The sequence below is a fragment of the Dermacentor andersoni genome, chromosome 2 (genome assembly GCF_023375885.2).
Source record: "Dermacentor andersoni chromosome 2, qqDerAnde1_hic_scaffold, whole genome shotgun sequence".
NCBI classification, from domain to species: Eukaryota; Metazoa; Arthropoda; class Arachnida; order Ixodida; family Ixodidae; genus Dermacentor; species Dermacentor andersoni.
This window is the reverse complement of record NC_092815.1, coordinates 231,602,387-231,612,022: the sequence shown is the minus strand read 5'-3', so window position 1 is coordinate 231,612,022 and position 9,636 is coordinate 231,602,387. Positions and strand designations below refer to the sequence as shown.

General features: G+C 45.5%; 1 non-coding gene across 1 annotated transcript; it reads left to right on the top strand.

Moving 5' to 3' along the window:
- Positions 1-1,261: 1,261 nt before the first annotated feature.
- Positions 1,262-1,336, top strand: TRNAC-GCA (transfer RNA cysteine (anticodon GCA)). The gene has a single exon. It is a non-coding gene; the product is annotated as a tRNA-Cys (tRNA).
- The last annotated feature ends 8,300 nt before the right edge of the window (positions 1,337-9,636 follow it).

Genomic DNA, 9,636 nt, shown 5'->3' with positions numbered 1-9,636 from the left:
CACACATTAATCTCATTTTGCAATGACAACACATTCCCATTTATAACATAAGTAAGTAGCAACACCCATGAACTAAGAGTCCTATACAGACGTCACACTATGCATAGGAAACATTTTTTTCGAAAAAAAAGGGAACCTACTGGCTTCTATTGTTGAGTGGGTGAGAAAATTGACATTCTATCCGCTATTAGGCATAGCTGGTGTGTACTATGCTTAATATGCCAGTATTAAATTTCACACGTGGAGCTTGATATTGAGCAATTCTGATAATGCATGTAAGTATCCACTGCATGGGGACCAATAATGTTTTATGGTTGTTCTCACAAATTATGTTGGACCACTGCTAATTTGTGGTACTTGGAAAAGAGCCGCAGTGTCACTGTCCGACATAATGGGCACAATATATTTTTAAGTTTTGAGTTATGGAAACAATTAGTTTCTAATCTAGTATGGGTATGTGCACTGATGTGTATCCCGAGTGCAATGCTGAGAATTCGCAATTGTAATTGAAAAACTAATTCAGTTTTAATTAAGAAGGGTCACTCTTGCAACATAACATGTGAAAAACAGAAAATAAGGATTATACTCAGGAATTATGTAAATTTGAAAATTGATTACATAACGGCTCTATAGGTCAACCTGAATATTTGACAACAAAATAAGGTGCCTGAAACTAGTTGCGACAAACAAATTCGTTACTACTGGAGGCTGCGGAGAATTCAGTAAACAGATTGTGACCCATTCGTTTTATGTGGTGTTCCTCAACGATTTTGTTGGCCAATTAGTTGCCATTGGTGAACAGATGAACAGCGTAAATCCAGCGCGCCGTCCCAGTCCCATCAGTGCATTGTCAAGCGGAATGAACATATTGGTCCTTTGAGTGAAGTATAGTGTTCTCCTAGGCACGTGTTGAGGTACCGGCCAGTTTGCTGGATGTACATTTGACCAAATACACACAGGGTCACATGAATATACTATACTACCCCTGACAGACACAAGACAGATTTAGTACCATCTTTAAGCAAGCCTTTCTGGCCAGGGTGCCTATATATATTTTTTGTTCTTCAACTATGAGGCTTTTCTTTCGAGGAACCCGTATGGGTTTCCTTTGTAGCAATTGCTACGAACGGGTGGATGTCTGATTTTCCCTTTATTCATTACTTCTCTCCACCTTGCGCGTTTCCGCAGAACTACTACGTCAAACTCTTGCCTTTGCTTCGTGTTGTCGATAAATTCGACTTCGCCCTGCCATCTGCTAGCCGCCTGGTTAGCTCAGATGGTAGAGCGGCTGCCCCGCAAAGGCGGTGGTTCCGGGTTCGAGTCCCGGACCAGGACGAATTTTTCTTCAACTATAAGGCTTTTCTTTCGAGGAACCCGTATGGGTTTCCTTTGTAGCAATTGCTACGAACGGGTGGATGTCTGATTTTCCCTTTATTCATTACTTCTCTCCACCTTGCGCGTTTCCGCAGAACTACTACGTCAAACTCTTGCCTTTGCTTCGTGTTGTCGACAAATTCGACTTCGCCCTGCCATCTGCTAGCCGCCTGGTTAGCTCAGATGGTAGAGCGGCTGCCGCGGAAAGGCGGTGGTCCCGGGTTCGAGTCCCGGACCAGGACAAATTTTTCTTCAACTATGAGGCTTTTCTTTCGAGGAACCCGTATGGGTTTCCTTTGTAGCAATTGCTACGAACGGGTGGATGTCTGATTTTCCCTTTATTCATTACTTCTCTCCACCTTGCGCGTTTCCGCAGAACTACTACGTCAAACTCTTGCCTTTGCTTCGTGTTGTCGACAAATTCGACTTCGCCCTGCCATCTGCTAGCCGCCTGGTTAGCTCAGATGGTAGAGCGGCTGCCCCGGAAAGGCGGTGGTCCCGGGTTCGAGTCCCGGACCAGGACGAATTTTTCTTCAAGTATGAGGCTTTTCTTTCGAGGAACCCGTATGGGTTTCCTTTGTAGCAATTGCTACGAACGGGTGGATGTCTGATTTTCCCTTTATTCAAAACGCATTAACGCACATGTAGTTGGCGAGCACGGCTGCTTACCGTTTTAACAGTACGACGCGGCCAAAAGACGCTCTCCAAGTTTCCAGTGCTGCGTCGATGATGTTGCTCGCAGAATACACGCCGTTGCGTAGTACAAGAACTGAGGCACACAAATAATACGCGTCACTGCTTTGCGACGTCCATCTAGCCGTCCACGACAACCAGCAAAGACAAAGGGAACGTACTTCACGTCATGAAAATCCTTGGTCTACATATAGCTGGCGCGCCACGCATACGGCGAGTTTACAGCGAGACGCAAGCTGTACGAACTGGCACTTTCGTGCACGCGAGCTACGTTTTATTTCATTACAGAAAACCCAAAAATACACGATCGAACACATCGAAGCAGCTCGCACTACCGATTGAACACGGAGGGATGGAGCAATAACAGCACGCCTATTTAAACCGGATGGATGGATGGATGTTATGAGCGTCCCCTTTGGAACGGGCGGTGGATGGCGCTACCAAGCTATTGCTATTATACTGCGTAATGTCCTACCTAGGTTAAAAAAGAACAAAAAGAAAGAAAGAAACACTATGAACTCCCACAACCAAATTTTTTGACCCCCTATTGCGAACTCTGCTTTTGTACGTCTGTACCAGTCGCGTGGGACCGACGCCCACGCGATTATATTCAATTATACTCTGTATAGGAGGTATTCATGCGTAAGCAACACTCCGAACCCGTGCGGCATGACGGGATGGGCTCAGCCCGGCTCAGCGAGCCTCCCGCTTCCTGCCGCCATTTCTTTGGGGGAATGCTTTCTCTTCCTAGTGTTGTGGTGTGTAGTAGCGCAGCGCTGGCCGGGCATTCAAATGACAAGGACCTCCGCAAGCATTTAGAACATCGTTAATTGTGCTGTCAACCCGCCGTAGTTGCTACGTGGCTATGGTGTTAGTCTGCTGAGCACGAGTTCGCGGGATCGAATCCCGGCCACGGCGGCCGCATTTCGATGGGGGCGAAATGCGAAAACACCCGTGTACTTAGATTTAGGTGCACGTTAAAGAACCCCAGGTGGTCAAAATTTCCGGAGTCCCCCACTACGATGTGCCTCATAATCAGAAAGTGGTTTTGGTACGTAAAACCCCATAATTTCTTTAATTGTGCTGTGTTTGGAGTCGCGGCGGAAAACTGACTCCAGTGAGAGCACGAAGACGCTCACCTTTATCTCTGTGCCGAATGTTGTTCGGTGGCAGTGCGGCCAGACCCTCGAGATCTCAACGAAGCGTCGAGTGGAATGGTTTCGTCGCCTCCAGCGGGGTGACATTGACACAAACGCTACTCAGTACAAGGTCTGCAGCGAGTACTTAGTTTCTGGTGTGCGCTTGTTTGTCGTTCTGCTACATATTACGCAATGCGAATTTCAAGGCTTGGCCATGCATGTGGTTGACGCTAGAAGTGCTGTAGCGTATGTTGTTAGCATAGCGTTTGAAGGCTTGCTTTAGGTAGCCATTTGAAAGCTAGTTCTGTAAACATCATTATTTTGAAAAAGGACGCATTCGCAAAATGAAACAGCGGACACATTTTGCGCTGTGCTCATTGCTCTTTCTACTTGTGCTGACGCCTGCTTCGCTGTGTGTTTTGATTAGATGTGTCGTGAATTTGTCGCAAGAAATGTAACTCTGAAGCCGCTGACTTCATGAATGTATCCAACTGTGCAGTGTAGCCTACCTGTTAAGGGTGGCAGATTGGGATAGTTGGTACTGAATTATATATTGACATTATCGAATCTCAGTAATAGTGCGTGTATGGGGAAATGAGCAGTAAACGCGATATGGTGAGTGCTACCCAGTTCACCTTTTTTTTTCTTTTCGCTCAAACTGAGTAGCACTAATGCCAAGACACCCGCCGTGGTGGCTTAGCGGCTAGGGCGTTGCGCTGCAAAGCGCGAGTTCGTGCTATCAAAGCCCGGCCACGGTGGCAACATTTTGATGGGACGGGGATGAAATTCAAAAACGTCCACGTGCCGTGCGTTTGGTGGACTTTAAGGTGATCAGTTCGAAGTCCCCCACTGCAGCGTGCCTCAACGTGGTCTTGGCATGTAAAACCTCACAAATTAACCAACGCCAAGACAACATTATGCCTGTTGGTGTTTATGAAGCTGCTGCGATTGTTCTGGAAACGAGTGAAGCCTGTCATACTCTCGATCCTGCTGGTTCAAATTATTTTGCCCCATATCCCTTAGTACAGTGGCTGACTTATTTCCGTAAAAGCTGCTTCTTGTGTAGTTGCGGCTCCAATAATGATTAGACTTCTTGCCGCTGCACCTGTGGCTTATGTTGGAAATGCACCAGTATTTTACGAATTTGGGTTCTTGTGCAAGCGCAGTCTCCTTCATACTTGCAGGAAGGCCATCCTACTTAATGAATCTGACGAACCAAGACTGGGCGCCAAGCTTGCGCCTTAGGCATGACCTAAAGTCAGCAATTCTATCTGAACAAAGCTATGTTTGTACGTGCTCCTTCTGGCAGTCCACAACAAACTCTTATTTTGAAACTGCAAGGCAACAGTGAATGCCATTGTACACGAGTAAAATAGCACTGAGACCTAAGAAGCGCTGATGGACGCGGTGCTCGTGCAGCATCTATGTTCTACGTTGCACGCCCCACTGCAGAAATCCCATCAAGAGTCAGGCACATAGTCTTGCATTGTATTCATTAAAAGCCTTCTTTTTTGTTAATTGTGTTGCTTTTAATAAACAACAAAGCATTTCAGCACAACTGAACACTTACGTAGTACTAGTTACATAGTCATCAAGTGATGCATGCCAGTCAGATACTTTCAAGTTTTCATTGTTTTGAAATTAGTTGTATCAGCAGCAAGCAGGCTGGTTTCAGTTTCCAAGCGAATATATAATTGTGAGAACTGGCACCAGCAATATGGCAAATAGCAAGCAGTTGCAAAGGTACAATCATCAATGCTAGTAGTGCTAATGAATGCAACATAAACATTTTCACAGGGAGGCTCTACCCTTTATTTCAGGCACCAGCGACGTTACAAGAGAGCTGCGACTCCAAGGGATGTCCAAAAGGCTGATTGCAGAGTGCTGCGGCCCTTGAACACAATGTTGAATGCACAGCAGAGCACTGTGTGCAGTACTGTCACAAGTAAAATGGTTTATTGATACAAGGGAAATATTTCCTTTAATAACATGCAGCGTCCTAATAACATTTTGTTTTTATGCAGGTACACCACGTGCAAGCCCCGTTGCAGTGCAGAATGAGCAAGCTAAAGAGCTACACACGTCTCATCCCACATTCAACAGCGATTAAGGTCAGTGCCCTGTGTAAGCTGTTCATTTAGACTGGATGTAGCATTACAGCATGCTTGTAATAGAATTATTGTTGCCTATGTTCTCTGAGTTTGCAGGCAGTCTAAGTTGCATGCATTTCATTGTTGCGCAATTGGTGCTTCTGTCAAGAATGCCAGAGCCTCCTGCGGGCCCGTCATCTACCTCATTGCTTGCAGTGAGCAGTGTCGCACGTCCAGCGGTCCCGCAGCGTGACCTACAGGGTGCTTCTCTCTCTGCAGCTGTAGGCCCCTTATAGTGTGTGCACCGCATTTGTACAGTTTAGATGTACCGGAGCTGTTGCACAAACAAGATTGATGGTTGTGAAATGCTAATAATAACACTTCAATGCATGCCCATCCATGGTGCAACAGGTACCAGCTGCAACTGTGTCACAAGATGCTGACCCTGCAGCTGACATATTTCGTCAGTGATCTGTGTTTGCACAGGTGCAAAGGGCCTGAGCAGCTTAAGAACATGATTTCAATGACTGAATATACCTCACTGCAAACCAACCATCCTGAGGTAGGCAGGGCCCCAGCCTCAGCTGAAATTGGTTCTACTGCTGGAGCTGCAGTGGATGCCACATGATTCAATTCATTCACTTGCGGCATGTGAATGCTGGCATCAATTCACATGCAGCATTAATTCATTAGCAGCAAACCAGAAGCCTTCCGCAACATAAATGATTGTAAATGTTAAGTTCTTGCATACTGTATTTATCAGCTGAGAAGTTTTCTGAAGTTGGTGTTCAAGCCACCCCTTCCAGGACTGAAGCTTCAGTAAACACCACTACATGTAAGCACAGTAGCACATCTCATAGCTGCCTGCACCTGAACGTGACAGGTGTAGTAATGTATTGTCTGTACGTTTTTTTTTCAGTGCTAAAGGACACCGAAACTCAAACAGAGATCACAAGCAGTGCTTCAAATAGCTTCGAAGACAATAACCAGGCTCTACGTGGCGAGCTAAATGAGGTGAAGGGCTGTATGGGTAGACTTCAGTTGTCTAAAGCTTCATTGGAGCAAGATTACAGCCGTGTGAAATTTTACGCTGGCCTGCCAAGCTACTCAGTTTTGATCGTGCCCTTTTCGTTTCTCGAGAGTAGTCCAAACAATGCATTTGCAAAATTCCAAAGAATTTGTGCTTGCACTTACGAGGCTGCGACTAGGAGTGACCTTGCAGGACCTGGCGCACAGATTTGAGGTAAGCGGACTGAGGACACTCAGTATTGTTCTGAGCGCTTCTTTATAGTTACATCACATCTATGTTGCAATATTCTAATAGCAAACATGTGGCAGAACGACGGACCTGTTTGCTTCATAAACATGACCGGTTTTACCTTTCAGGTCAGCCAAGCCACAGCAACACGGGGTAGTCGACCGATGGATTGCAGCCATGCATTTGCGATTGAAACAGCTGGTGGACTGGCCCAGTCGTGAACTGCAGTGTACCATGTCAATGGCCTTCAGAAAAGCATTTGGGACCAGTGTAGCAGTCATTATAGACTGCTTCGAGATATTCATTGAGCACCCTTCGTCAATGATCCCTAGGTCGAAGACATGGTCACGGTATTAGCACCACAACACAGCAAAATATCTGATACGCGTAGCACCTCAGGGAGCAATCACCTTCATTTCGAAAGGGTAGGGAGGAAGGACGAGCAACAAGCTTATAACGGAGTCTAGCGGAATATTCAAGAACCTTTTCCCATGCGACACAGTGCTCGCAGAGAGAGGATTCACGATTGGTGATGCCGTAGGCGTTCATCGCGCACGCTTTGAGTTTCCTGCATTTACAAGGGGCAAACCTCAGCTATCAACCTGGGATGTTGAAAAAGCTTAGAAAATTGCGAATGTGCGCATACATGTGGAACGTGTGATAGGTTTTCTGAGGCCAAAGTATGAAATTATCTCAAGCACTGTTCCCATTGACCTGCCAGCAATGCGAAAGGAGGACACTGTCACACAACTTGGCAAAGTTGTTGCAGTGTGTGCTGCACTGACAAATATAAGCAAGTCAGTTGTGCCAGTTGACTGATCTGGACACGTCAAACCTAAATTTTCCTTGTTTGAAGAGTCCCTGCATCAGAAACAACTGCTGGGATTAAAGTTCATTTTTCCACCTAAATTTGTCTCTCACGAGCGTACTTTCTATTCCTTTGAATCCACTCTCATACCGTAATCAACCATATGTTTTGTCATGCGCATTACATGCCGAGCCCATTAAATCAAAGCAAGAATATCCCCAAGAATAAACTGTGTACTGCAACAGAAACAAAACCACTGAGAATAAAGGTAATCTTTCCATGTTAATTTCAGTATTTCACAACTGCACTTTCCGTCCCTTGAACGCGACTCTTACCTTAATCAACCATATGTTTTGTCATGCGCATTGCATGCAGAGTCCATTATGTCAAAGCAAGAATCTTCACAATGACTCAACGTGTGCAGTACTCGTGCTAAAGAAAGCACTTCAACAGAAATAAAGCCACTGCGAATAAAAATCTGCGGTCATCCCGACGTTTCACATTTATTAGACTGCTCCCTCACAATGAACTTTGATTTGTAAAATTCCATAATAACGTGAGCAGTTCGTGGATGCTTTAGTTCTCCCCTGTATGCAGTACAATCTTGTTAAGCTAAACTGATTTTGCAGAAATTCTCTAGGTCTTCATGTCTGCATTTATATATACCTAAAACCACAAACGTTGCATATTTCTTTCGAAGCCTTGAAACCCTTGCAAAGCCAAGCCTTTGCTTTTCGAGGGCGCCTCAAGTTGACACACTCAAAGTGGAACCATTTACCCTCACAGTTTGCACCACTGCATTGTACCATGTCTCCAGACTCTAGACCACCACAATAACAGTAATGAAATGCTCCGTCGTCAAAAGAGCCTTCAGGCAAATTTTTGTTCTCTGAAGTTGTTCAGTTCTTAAATAACCCTAGCAAAAGGACCGTACTGAAAAATCCCCTACTCCTGTTCACTACCCCTTCGCAAAAGTCTGCATCCAAGAAAATTTATTCAATGTGAATATCCGTTGGCATCCAACCAAAACGTCATATTAGCTATGCTGGTGGACAAATAGCTGCATTTGAATTTGTGTGAAGTAAGCACGCTGTCGTTTCAGCTTCAATGTATTGCTGCCAAAAACTTCTAAACAGCCAGTTTTCTTGTTCACACTGTCGTTTACAGAAGCAGCTAAGTAAGCGCGCTTAATTTCTAAAACACCGTCTTGGCAGCAGGTACAAGAAATCTGGCCATCTGGGATCGCTGCCAAGTGGGGCTCGTGTGAACTAATATGCAGTCCAGCTTTCTTGCAATCAAACTCCGTGTGCTTGCTGGATGTTTCAGCAACATACAGCTTCATGGCGGTGTCCTCCTTGCGCAGTCCCCAGTTCGTTGCAGCAAAAGAAAACTTGCTCTCCTCAGGGTAGCAAATCTTCAACAGGCTCAGAGATGGTTGAGTTAAGGACTTTCGGCAAGCTGCGTGGGCCTTTGACGCTGTGACCCGGCCTGCTCTGAAGGCGAATCACGTTGCTGAGGCCGACTGATTTGTTGCTGCTTCCGTATTTTACCAGAATGACTTTTCACACTAAAACTAAGTGTACATGACATATCAAAGGAAGTTTACACACCTGGGGTGCGTGGCATTCATAAAGCTACACCTATCAAGCACCACCTAACCAGAAAATGGTACACGCAATAACCATGCAGGTTGGGCAACATAAACACTGGCGGTTTCGAGTATCTAACAGTCCCTTGCCTTTAATGCAACGTGTAGTTACTCTCTCTGAATAAAACTATCCTTAAATGGAAATATAAATACCTTTGTCTCAACAACATATGCCTAGGCAAACTTTTCGGACATCTCCAGCATCGCATCCCTTAACAGCTTGTATCTTGCCAACTGTCACGGAAGAGCAGTGGAGTGCTTTACTTGCACAGGGATGAATTTCTCACAATAGTCTTTTTTTTATTGCGAGAACTGTAGAATATATGCCACCATTCGTAATTCTGTCGACAAAAGCCTTCCACTCGTTCTGTGAAGGCCTCTCAGTTGTGGTGGCTGATTTCTTTGACGAGGATTCATGCCCTTCCAGCCGCGTTTTCTTGGCGGTTGTCGACGCAAAGGCAATGTGTGCAAGTGCCGCACAAGGCACAGTGCTCGTGTACGGAGCCAGCCATTCATTTTCCTTGTTAGTGCAAGCCTGACCACACCAAAGCTTGAAGCTGCTTCTAAACAGAAGAGCACTGCACCAACGTGCGAGCAAGCTTCGCCGAAACCTGCCATACACGAGC